The sequence below is a fragment of the Salvelinus namaycush genome, chromosome 4 (assembly GCF_016432855.1).
Source record: "Salvelinus namaycush isolate Seneca chromosome 4, SaNama_1.0, whole genome shotgun sequence".
Lineage (NCBI taxonomy): Eukaryota > Metazoa > Chordata > Actinopteri > Salmoniformes > Salmonidae > Salvelinus > Salvelinus namaycush.
This window is the reverse complement of record NC_052310.1, coordinates 78,328,683-78,341,060: the sequence shown is the minus strand read 5'-3', so window position 1 is coordinate 78,341,060 and position 12,378 is coordinate 78,328,683.

The following is a 12,378-nucleotide window of genomic DNA, read 5'->3' as shown; positions in this document are numbered from 1 at the left end:
AAGCTGCATACCAACATAGACTGTGTTTCGAATACCCATACTAACATACTGTATACTACATACTTAATGAGTATATACTACATACTATATACTATTAGTTAATTTTAGTATACTGTAAACAAACTGTATCGTTTCAGTTGAGCATACTAGAGCTGCTCCTGTCTAACGGAAATTGATGCTGTTGCTATGCAACCTCTTGCTAGCTTGTTAACACAACAAATGACTAGCAAAAAAAATGTACGGTTTCGGGTGTGTTCGTAAATTCAATCTGCAGTAACAGAGTGTACTCTGGGCGTTCGTAAATCCAGAGCGTTGTCAGATTGTAAATTCAGAACATTAGGTAACTAGCTAACATACAGGCACATACTACTGTAATGCTATGCGTTTCATAAGGATAGCGTAGCTAACAAATTGTCAGCCAACACAACATGTAACGTAACTTATTTAAAAAGTAATTACTTTATTACATTGCTAAATATTTCCCTAACATTTCCCACTAGTTAGTTCAATGAATTTGTATTTGCTCTCGTCGGACATCGGCTGCATATTTTCTGCCATTTTCTTCAAATCTGAAAACGTTGTGAAGCCACGCCCATTTACTGAAGAATTGCATTATTGGCCCTAAAAGTACGGAAATAGTGTTCTCTGCGTGTATACTTAGTATTTTGGTGAATTTAGTACGACATCCGGGAACTTTTGCAATAATAACTATATCCATACTATGACCAATAAGCATACTATATAGTCAATTAATGTCACAAATTGTGTGGTTAGTATGAGTATTCGAACACAGCTATGGTCTCTTTTTTGTTTTCTTGAGTAAGGCAGCTCCAAAATGCAGGTGTTTCAGCCTAGCTCAGTGCTTTCTGTGGTGGTGGGGCAAGCCAGCAGAACATATGGAGCGCTGCGCCGTGATTGGCTCAGTGTTCTGTCACTAATGGGGATTACGTCACTGCCAAGTGTAAGGAGACCTTGAACATTTTAGCCCTTCAGCTGCCATAGAAGTGCCCATCCAAGAAGGCTCAAGGTCATTGGCCACAGATAAAATGACAGCAAACCACGTTATACAGAAGCTTTTATTGGACTGATCATGTCAACATCATACTTTCACAATTTTAGCTAGCATTCATCATCATTAATCAAATTGACAATCTACTGGCAAATCCTTTTTAATCCTTTTCATATGAAAATAAATAATGAAGAGAAATTATGGATAAAACGTATCAGTGCTCATAGGCCATTGGACATAAACATTACACAACAAGTTGGAAATCGCAAATTCAACGAGTGGTTTGGAAGAAATCAGTGACAGTGGCTGTGTGGTCCCAAATCTGGGATTAAGTTTTTTTTTCCCAAATTGAAAATGATAAACATTCAACATTGGCCATGCTGTCAAATAAGCATGATTTGTGCCACGCTCAAAACAACTGTTAATTCGGAGGACCGCAGCGCCACCTTCTTGTTCAAGTGAGCACAGCATGAACAATGTGAGTCCAAAAATGTATTGTATGCTGCTTCATAAATTATGTAATATGCCAGGGAGACATGTATACTGTAGCTAAGAAAGTAATACTAAGTGTATGTTGTGTAGTAAGATGTTAGTAGCCCATGTGCCTCACCCTAATAATTTGGTCTATTTACCCCTCTAAATTGCACCTACATTTCTGACTCTTCTACTGTAGCCTATAACCTGTTTTAGAGAAATGTAATCATCAAATATTGTAAGAGCTTTCATTGTCTGCTCATATGCCCCCTTATTTATCCTACGGTTCATCAAGTTTGCAGACGACACTACAGTGGTAGGCTTTATTACCAACAACGACGAGACGGCCTACAGGGAGGAGGTGAATGCCCTCAGATTGTGGTGTCAGGAAAATAACCTCATACTCAATGTTAACAAAACAAAGGAGATGATTGCTGACTTCAGAAAACAGCAGAGGGAGCACCCCCCATTCACATTGACGGGACAGTACTGGAGAGGGTGGAAAGTTTTAAGTTCCTCGGCGTACACATCACGGACAAACTGAATTGGTCCACCCACACAGACAGCGTGGTGAAGAAGGTTCAGCAGTGCCTCTTCAACCTCAGGAGGCTGAAGAAATTCGGCTTGTCACCAAAAACACTCACAAACTTTTACAGATGCACAATTGAGAGCATCCTATCGGGCTGTATCACCACCTGGTACGGCAACTGCTCCGCCCATAACCGTAAGGCTCTCCAGAGGGTGGTGAGGTCTGCACAACGCATCACCGGGGGCAAACTACCTGCTCTCCAGGACACCTACACCACCTAATGTCACAGGAAGGCCAAAAAGATCATCAAGGACAACAACCACCCGAGCCACTGCCTGTTCACCCCGTTATCATCCAGAAGGCGAGGTCAGTACAGGTGCATCAAAGTGGGGACCGAGAGATTGAAAACAGCTTCTATCTCAAGGCCATCAGACTGTTAAACAGCCTTCACTAACATTGAGTGGCTGCTGCCAACATACTGACTCAACTCTAGCCACTTTAATAATGGAAAAATTGATGTAATAAAAGTATCAGTAGTCACTTTAAACACTGCCACTTTATATAATGTTTACATACCCTACATTACTCATCTCATATGTATGTACTGTACTCTATACCATCTATTGCATTTTGCCTATGCCGTTCGGCCGTCGCTCATCTATATATTTATATATACATATTCTTATTCATTCCTTTACACTTGTGTGTATAAGGTAGTTGTTGTGAAATTGTTAGATTACTTGTTAGATATTACTGCATGGTCGGAACTAGAAGCGCAAGCATTTCGCTACACTTGCATTAACATCTGCTAACCATGTGTATGTGACCAACAAAATATGATTTGATTTGATTTGATGATGGCTATTTGGCTTCCTATCAAGCACTTTGAGAGCCCGTTCATAGACAGACTGAATGGATTTTAATGTTGGGTCCAACTAGTCAAGCAGTATGTTAAGTGAGGGAGTATCATAGATTTGAAGTACAGTTTTGCTACCTCTGTAGTTAAACAATTTCGTATAAATCCGAAATTAGCTAGGTTGAATTTGGTTATTTGAATTACCTTTTTCACCTGCTTTTTAAAAGAGAGGTTGGAATCAAGTATGATGCCAAGGTACTTAAAATCAGATACCACCTGGAGCTTCTCCCCTGACACATAGACATCTGGCTCAGTAGCATCAGTTGCCCTCTTTGTGAAGAACATGCAGACAGTTTTTTCACATTGAGATGCAAACATGAGTCACTGAGCCACTTTGTCACCTGGACCATTACAGTAGTGAGTTCTCGTGCAGCTTGTTGTTTGCTCTTTGCATGCACATACTGTATATCACTATATCATCTGCATAAATTTGAACTTCAGACCCAGTACAGACAGAAGGCAGATCATTAATGTACAGGCTGAACAGGAAGGGCCCCAGTATTGACCCTTGGGGAACGCCCACATCATAGCTAAGAGTGGGAGACAGCTCATTGCTCACTGACACACTGAGTTCTGCCTTCAAGGTATGATTTCATCCATCTTAAGGCATCGGGAAAAAAGTTGAACTTGGACAATTTTGTGATGAGAACCTCATGGTTAACAGTATCAAAAGCCTTCCTTGGGTCCAGAAACAGAGCCCCAACAACGACCCCTTTGTCCATCCTGGACTTAGGTAATATCATATCAAATCTTATTTGTCACATGCAAATACAAATGGTGTAGACCTTACAGTGAAATGCTTACTTACAAGCCCTGAACCAACAATGCAGTTTTAAGAAAATACCAAAAAAAAAGGAGGGAGAGGTTGTTGTCCTTGCACCACACGGCCAGGTCTCTGACCTCCTCCCTATAGGCTGTCTCATCTGGATCGGTGATCAGGCCTACCACTGTTGTGTCATCAGCAAACTTAATGATGGCGTTGGAGTCATGCCTGGCCGTGCAGTCATGAGTGAACAGGGAGTACAGGAGGGGACTGAACACGCACCCCTGAGGGGCCCCCGTGTTGAGGATCAGCGTGGCAGATGTGTTGTTACCTACCCTTACCACCTGGGGCGGCCCGTATGGAAGCTTTGAGGGTGCTATGGTGTTGAACGCTGAGCTGTAGTCATTGAATAGCATTCTCACATAGGTGTTCCTTTTGTCCAGGTGAGAAAGGGCAGTGTGGAGTGCAATAGAGATTGCATCATCTGTGGATCTGTTGGGGCAGTATGGAAATGGAGTGGATCTAGGGTTTCTGGGATAATGGTGTTGATGTGAGCCATGACTTTCAAAGCACTTCATGGCTACAGACGTGAGTGCTTCGGGTCAGTAGTCATTTAGGCAGGTTACCTTAGTGTTTTGGGGCACAGGGACTGTAGTGGTCTTTTCCCTCTGTTTGCACATTTAACATGCTGGTAGAAATGAGGTAAAACGGATTTAAGTTTCCAATTTAAGAATTGAAACCCTGACGGCGAGCCAGGCCTAATCGCCCAACATCATTGCCTGACCTCACTAATGCTCTTGTGGCTGAATGAAGGCAAGTCCCGCAGCAAAGTTTCAACATCTAGTGGAAAGCCTTCCCAGAGGAGTGGAGGTTGTCATAGCAGCAAAGGGGGGACCAACTCGATATTAATGGCCGTGATTTTGGAATGAGATGTTCGACGAGCAGGTGTCCACATACTTTTGGTAATGTAGTGTACTTTCTCAACCAATAGGAGTTGCAGTTGTCTGGGTGGCCAGGGTTGCCAGGTGGAGCTGAAATTTCTAGCCCAATGACCAAAATCTAACCACAAGGCCTCAAAAGTAGGCCAAGAAATTGTTGCGCAGCAAGATAAACCCTTTTTCCATATTGTTATCGAGCGAATTAGGCAAAAGCAGAATGGCAATTTTTCTGCTGATGATTGAAGAGTGTATCGTTCCCGTTTACATAATATGTAATCGTGTTTCTTAAGTATGCATGATATAGGCCAAATGTTTTCTTTATCTCTTACCTTATACTGTGTCTATTTCCAGCTATGTAACCAGCAGTGTAACTGTCTCCCTCCATCCCTCCCAAATATGTATGCAAAATCTCACTTTGTTTAGTTACAATGCTGCCTTACGAAATTGAGTGATTGACAAATGATATGTTATTATGGCTTCCTCTCTTATTTCTCGTTTTTTTCTGTATTATATCTTTTAAAATTAGTTATACTATTTTGATATTGATTACTGCAGTTGGGTAGAGCTTGCAAGTTAAGCATTTCACTGTACCTGTTTGTGCATGTGATAAAACTTGAACTATAGGGAAATAGTTCCACCTTCTGGTTAAACCTAATCAATTCATGAGTCATTGTTCATCTCAAGTAGTTTGCTGTACCCAGCTACAGACTAGTAGTTTATGCTTGCTTGGCAAGTTAATAAGTAACACTAAATAAGAAATGCCCTGACAATAAAAATGTCAGAATACTGTATGCAGCTATTCATATCATTCACCTGAAAGACCAAAGCAAATAAATGACATGCAGGATGTTTTTCAGTTGGTAACCATTTATAAATATGCTATTATTCAATACATAGGGTTGACTGTACAGATTACAATCAGTTATCATGAGATAAAAACACATTCTTTTAGTTTTTAATTAATATTTCATCACAGCGCTCTGCAAGCTCACATTTACAGACTAAAGAACTCTGCTCAGCAAGCAAATACATTTAAATTAAATAAAATAATAAACTAGAACGCTTCAGAGTTTTGCGTTTTGTCTGGTTGGAGGTTTGGTGGAAAGGATACAGCTTCATTACTCTATCCCACATGTATATCCCACATGTCTATCCCAGACCAGATGTATATCTCACATGTCTATCCCACATGTCTATCCCAGACCATATGCATATCCCACATGTCTATCCCAGATGTCTATACCAGGCCAGATGTATATCCCAAATGTCTATCCCAGACCAGATGTATATCCCAAATGTCTATCCCAGATGTACATCCCAGATGTCTATACCAGGCCAGATGTATATCCCAAATGTCTATCCCAGACCAGATGTCTATCCCAGATGTATATCCCAGATGTCTATACCAGACCAGATGTATATCCCAAATGTCTATCCCAGACCAGATGTCTATCTCACATGTCTATCCCACATGTCTATTCCAGATGTCTTGCCCAGATGTCTATCCCAGACCAGATGTCTATCCCAGACCAGATGTATATCCCAGATGTCTATCCCAGACCAGATGTCTATCCCACATGTCTATCCCAGACCAGATGTATATCCCAGATGTCTATCCCAGATGTCTATCCCAGATGTACATCCCAGATGTCTATCCCACATGTCTATCCTAAATGTCAATCCCAGATGTACATCCCAGATGTCTATCCCAGACCAGATGTATATCCCAAATGTCTATCCCAGACCAGATGTACATCCCAGATGTCTATCCCAAATGTCAATCCCAGATGTACATCCCAGATGTCTATCCCAGACCAGATGTATATCCCAGATGTCTCTCTATCCCAGATGTCTATCCCAGATGTCTATCCCACATGTATTTCCCAGATGTATATCCCAGATGTATATCCCAGATGTCTATCCCACATGTCTATCCCAGACCAGATGTATATCCCAGATGTCTATCCCAGACCAGATGTATATCTTAGATGTCTATCCCACATGTCTATCCCACATGTCTATCCTAAATGTCTATCCCAGATGTACATCCCAGATGTCTATCCCACATGTCTATCCTAAATGTATATCCCAGATGTCTATCCCACATGTCTATCCCAAATGTCAATCCCAGATGTATATCCCAGATGTCTATCCCACATGTCTATCCCAGACCAGATGTATATCCCAGACCAGATGTATATCCCACATGTCTATCCCAGACCAGATGTCTATCCCAGATGTCTATCCCACATGTCTATCCCAAATGTCAATCCCAGATGTATATCCCAGATGTCTATCCCACATGTCTATCCCAGACCAGATGTATATCCCAGATGTCTATCCCAGACCAGATGTATATCCCAGATGTCTATCCCAGACCAGATGTATATCCCAGATGTCTATCCCAGACCAGATGTATATCCCAGATGTACAGTACCAGTCAAAAGTTTGGACACACCTACTCATTCAAGGGTTTTTCTTTATTTGTACAATTTTCTACATTGTAGAATAATAGTGAAGACATCAAAACTATGAAATAGCACATATGGAATCATGTAGTAACCAAAAAAGGGTTAAACAAATCAAAATATATTTTATATTTGAGATTCTTCAAAGCCACCCTTTGCCTTGATGACAGCTTTGCACACTCTTGGAATTCTCTCAACCAGCTTCATGAGGTCGTCACCTGGAATGCATTTCAAATGAATGTCAGTCAATCCGGAAAATGTCAAGAACTTTGAAAGTTTCTTAACTTCTTGTGGCTGAAGGGGCAGTATTGAGTAGCTTGGATGAAAGGTGCACATAGGTGCCCAGAGTAAACGGCATGCTCCTCAGTCATAGTTGCTAATATATGCATAGTATTATTACTATTGGATAGAAAACACTCTGAAGTTTCTAAAACTGTTTGAATTATGTCTGTGAGTATAACAGAACTCATATGGCAGGAAAAAACCTGAGAAAAAAATCCAAACAGGAAGTGGAAATTCTGAGGCTGGTCGAGTTTCAACCAAGATCACATTGAAATCACAGCGAGATATGAATGAGTATTCACTTCCTACGGCTTCCACTAGATGTCAACAGTCTGTAGAACTTTGTCTGATGCCTCTACTGTGAAGGGGGGGTGAATGAGAGAGGAATTAGTCAGGTCTGCCATGACCTGCCCATTCTTTGACCATGCGCGTTCACATGAGGAGGACCTCTGTTCCATCGCTCATCTGAAGTCAATGTAATTCTCAGGTTGGAACGTTATTCAAGATTTATGTTAACAACATTCTAAAGACTGATTCAATACATCGTTTGACATGTTTCTACTGACTGTTACTGAACTTTTGGAGATTTAGTCAGCTTTTAGGGAACGCGCTTCGTGACTTTGGAATTGTTTACCAAACGCGCTAACAAAAATAGCTAATTGGACATAAATAACGGACATTATCGAACAAATCAAGCATTTATTGTGGACCTGGGATTCCTGGGAGTGCATTCTGATGAAGATCATCAAAGGTAAGGAAACATTTATCATGTAATTTCTGGTTTCTGTTGACTCCAACATGGTGGCTAATTTGACTATTGTTTTGAGCGCCGTCTCAGCTTATTGCATGGTTTGCTTTTTCCGTAAAGTTTTTTTGAAATCTGACACAGCAGTTGCATTAAGGAGAGGTATATCTATTATTCCATGTGTATAACTTGTATTATCATCTACATTTATGATGAGTATTTCTGTTGAAACGATGTGGCTATGCAAAATCACTGGATGTTTATGGAACTAGTGAATGTAACGCGCCAATGTAAACTCAGATTTTTTTATATAAATATGAACTTTATCAAACAAAACATACATGTATTGTGTAACATGAAGTCCTATGAGTGTCATCTGATGAAGATCATCAAAGGTTAGTGATTCATTTTATCTCTATTTGTGCTTTTTGTGACTCCTATCTTTGGCTGGAAAAATGGCTGTGCTTATTGTGGTTTGGTGTGACCTAACATAATCGTTTGTGGTGCTTTCGCTGAAAAGCATATTTGAAATCGGACACTTTGGCGTGATTAACAACAAGATTACCTTTAAAATGGTATAAGACACATGTATGTCTGAGGAATTTAAATTATGAGATTTCTGTTTTTTGAATTTGGCGCCCTGCACTTTCACTGGCTGTTGTCATATCGATCCCGTTACCGGGATCTCAGCCCTAAGAATTTAAAGTGCAGTCGCAAACCTTCAAGTGTGATGATGAAACTGGCTCTCATGAGGACCGCCACAGGAAAGGAAGACCCAGAGTTACCTCTGCTGCAGAGGACAAGTTCATTAGAGTTACCAGCCTCAGAAATTGCAGCCCAAATAAATGCTTTACAGAGCTCAAGTAACACACATATCTCAACATCTCAACTGTTCACAAGAGACTTCGTGAATCAGGCCTTCATGGTCGAATTACTGCAAAGAAACCACTACTAAAGGGCACCAATAAGAAGAAGAGACTTTCTTGGGCCAAGAAACACGAGCAATAGACATTAGACCGGTGGAAGTCTGTCCTTTGGTCTGATGTCCAAAGTTTTGTTTTTGGTTCCAACCGCCGTGTCTTTGTGAGACGCAGAGTAGGTGAACGGATGATCGCCGAAGGTATGGTTCCCACCATGAAGCATGGAGAAGGAGGTGTTATGGAGTGGTGGTTCTTTGCTGGTAACACTGTCAGTTATTTATTTAGAATTCAAGGCACACTTAACCAGCATGGCTACCACAGCATTCTGCAGCGATACACCGTCCCATCTGGTTTGCGCTTAGTGGGACTATCATTTTTTTATTCAACAGGACAATGACCCAACACACCCCCAGGCTGTGTAAAGGCTATTTGACCAATAAGGAGAGTGATGGAGTGCTGCATCAGATGACCTGGCCTCCACAATCACCCGACCTCAACCAAATTGAGATGGTTTGGGATGAGTTGGACCGCAAAGTGAAGGAAAAGCAGCCAATAAGTGCTCAGCATATGTGGGAACTCCTTCAAGACTGTAGGAAAAGCATTCCAAGTGAAGCTGGTTGAGAGAACGTCAAGAGTGTGCAAAGCTGTCATCAAGGCAAAGGGTGTCTACTTTGAAGAATCGGAAAATATATATATTTTTTGATTTGTTTAACACTTTTTTGGTTACTACATGATTTCATATGTGTTATTTCATAGTTTTGGTGTCTTCACTACTATCCTACAATGTAGAAAATAGTAAAAATAAAGAAAAACCCTTGAATGAGTAGGTGTGTCCAAACTTTTGACTGGTACTGTATATCCCAGATGTCTGTCCCAGACCAGATGTATATCCCAGATGTATATCCCAGATGTCTATAACAGATCCCAGACCAGATGAATATCACAGATTCCAGGCCAGATGTATATCCCTGATGTATATCCCAGATGTCTATCACAGAACCCAGACCAGATGTATATCCCAGATGTCAATCAAAGATCCCAGACCAGATGTATATCCCAGATGTCTATCATAGATCCCAGACCAAATGTATATCCCAGATGTCTATCATAGATCCCAGACCAGATGTATATCCCAGATGTCTATCAAAGATCCCAGACCAGATGTATATCCCAGATGTCTATCAAAGATCCCAGACCAAATGTATATCCCAGATGTCTATCATAGATCCCAGACCAGATGTATATCCCAGATGTCTATCAAAGATCCCAGACCAGATGTATATCCCAGATGTCTATCACAGAACCCAGACCAGATGTCCATCCCAGATGTCTATCACAGAACCCAGACCAGATGTATATCCCAGATGTCTATCACAGAACCCAGACCAGATGTCCATCACAGATTCCAGGCCAGATGTATATCCCTGATGTATATCCCAGATGTCTATCACAGAACCCAGACCAGATGTATATCCCAGATGTATATCATAGATCCCAGACCAGATTCAGGACACTGTGTATACTGTATGTGTTTCTGTTTGAGATCAGGACAAATAATAAAACATGCATCTGAATGTTTACAGCCAACTAATTTACATTTTACAGTCAACTAATTTACATAAAAAGTTTGAAAACAAAACGCCTCAAAAGTCCTTTTAAAGTCCTTTTTGAAAGAATAGTACAATTCCTCACACATACAGTATGGTCTTAAAGTTGTCCAAATGAGCTATCCTGTGGGTAGGGAACCATTTGAATCATTTTATTCAGCCATTTGAATAGCAGACAAGATCAAAATGGAAGCTGTCCATGAAGCAGTGGCAACTGACTGAGCATTCAATCTGACTGAAGTACATTCACACACCCATTGTTTTTATACTCTCACCTGGCAAATATAAAAATATGTTAGTCATGAATACAATCTTTACATTTCTCTCTCCAGGACTTTCCCTTGACACTGAAGTTAAGTGCTTTGTCACTGGATTTGGGACCATCTGATTGACTGTCAGTCAATAGGTTCCACACACTGTGATTGAATTGAATAGTAGATATAAGGAAACTGCAAAAGAGGAGCATTTTCACTCGTGGTAAGGATAAAAAAAGAACACAAGCCACTTGCGTATGAGATCTGTCTGTCTATGAAGGGATCTGGGGTTGGGTTGAGGGGGATGGCCAGTATATGCAGCTGTTACAATGTGCTATAAAGTCTATACATCTTCAGACATTTAAAAACATTGTTTGCACTTTATATTGTCATTCATTACTTTGCTTTGTAGATCAGAGTTCCTACGACAATGAGTAATCAGTAATAATCCAGTATCATTGGTCAGAAGCCCCACCTGACCTCCATTTCTACAAAATCAATAACATTCAATAACGATAAAGTAACAAAAATACATAAAGTGCACCTTAAGTTAAGAACTTCACAGGCATTTAGTGCAGACATTTATGAATAAATTAAACGTAATAAAAAGTTAAATTAAAATATCAAAAATATAACATGACAAAGCTAATATTTAGAAACTAGGAAAATATCCTTTCACATGTGAGTAATTCAAAGTTTCTAAATGTCCCTCATTCCCTGTCCTAGTTGATTCTGAAACCATGTTGTTACATCATGGACAACATTAAGCATGTATTGCCTTTGCTCCCACCTAATGGTCTTTGTATTGCAGAAGAAGTGCCATTCATATGAAATTAATGATTTTTTTGTTTACTGCTGTTTAGTGTTCAGTCTAACCACGATATACTGTTCTATCCACCGTCATCCTGTCCTTTACAGCCCTTCAGTTGGTATCATCTGTAAGTATTAACATTCCTGGTTGTTTTATTAACACTTACATAGCATACGTTTGTGTTACTTTTACAGATATATTGTCACTAGCCTAAACCGGATTAGCCGTTCCTATTGAAATGAATGTAGCTAGCTACATGCTAGCTACTTGGTATGTGTGTGTTTTGTATGCTGTGACTTTTTGTGTTGCAGTTTTACACTTTTCATCCTTAAATCGACTAAAGATATCTCCGGCCTAGTTCGTGGATGATTGAGTGTTTTGGACGAGTTTCAACTGGCTGTATAGCTGAAAAAGCGCTCGATGGGAGCAAGGACTTATTAAGGACAGCACATGGACAGAAGGCTAAAAAACAATTAAAAACAGAAAGAACACAAAGAAAGTCATTCATGTTTTTATATGTATTTACATTATATAACTTAATAATAAATATAATAATTTCTCTATGCACACTCACGTTGTAATTTCTGACCCATTTACAGTAGTGAACATATTAATATTGTATTACAGAGAGTCTAGCAACCTTGAATAAGAGCATAAGTCGT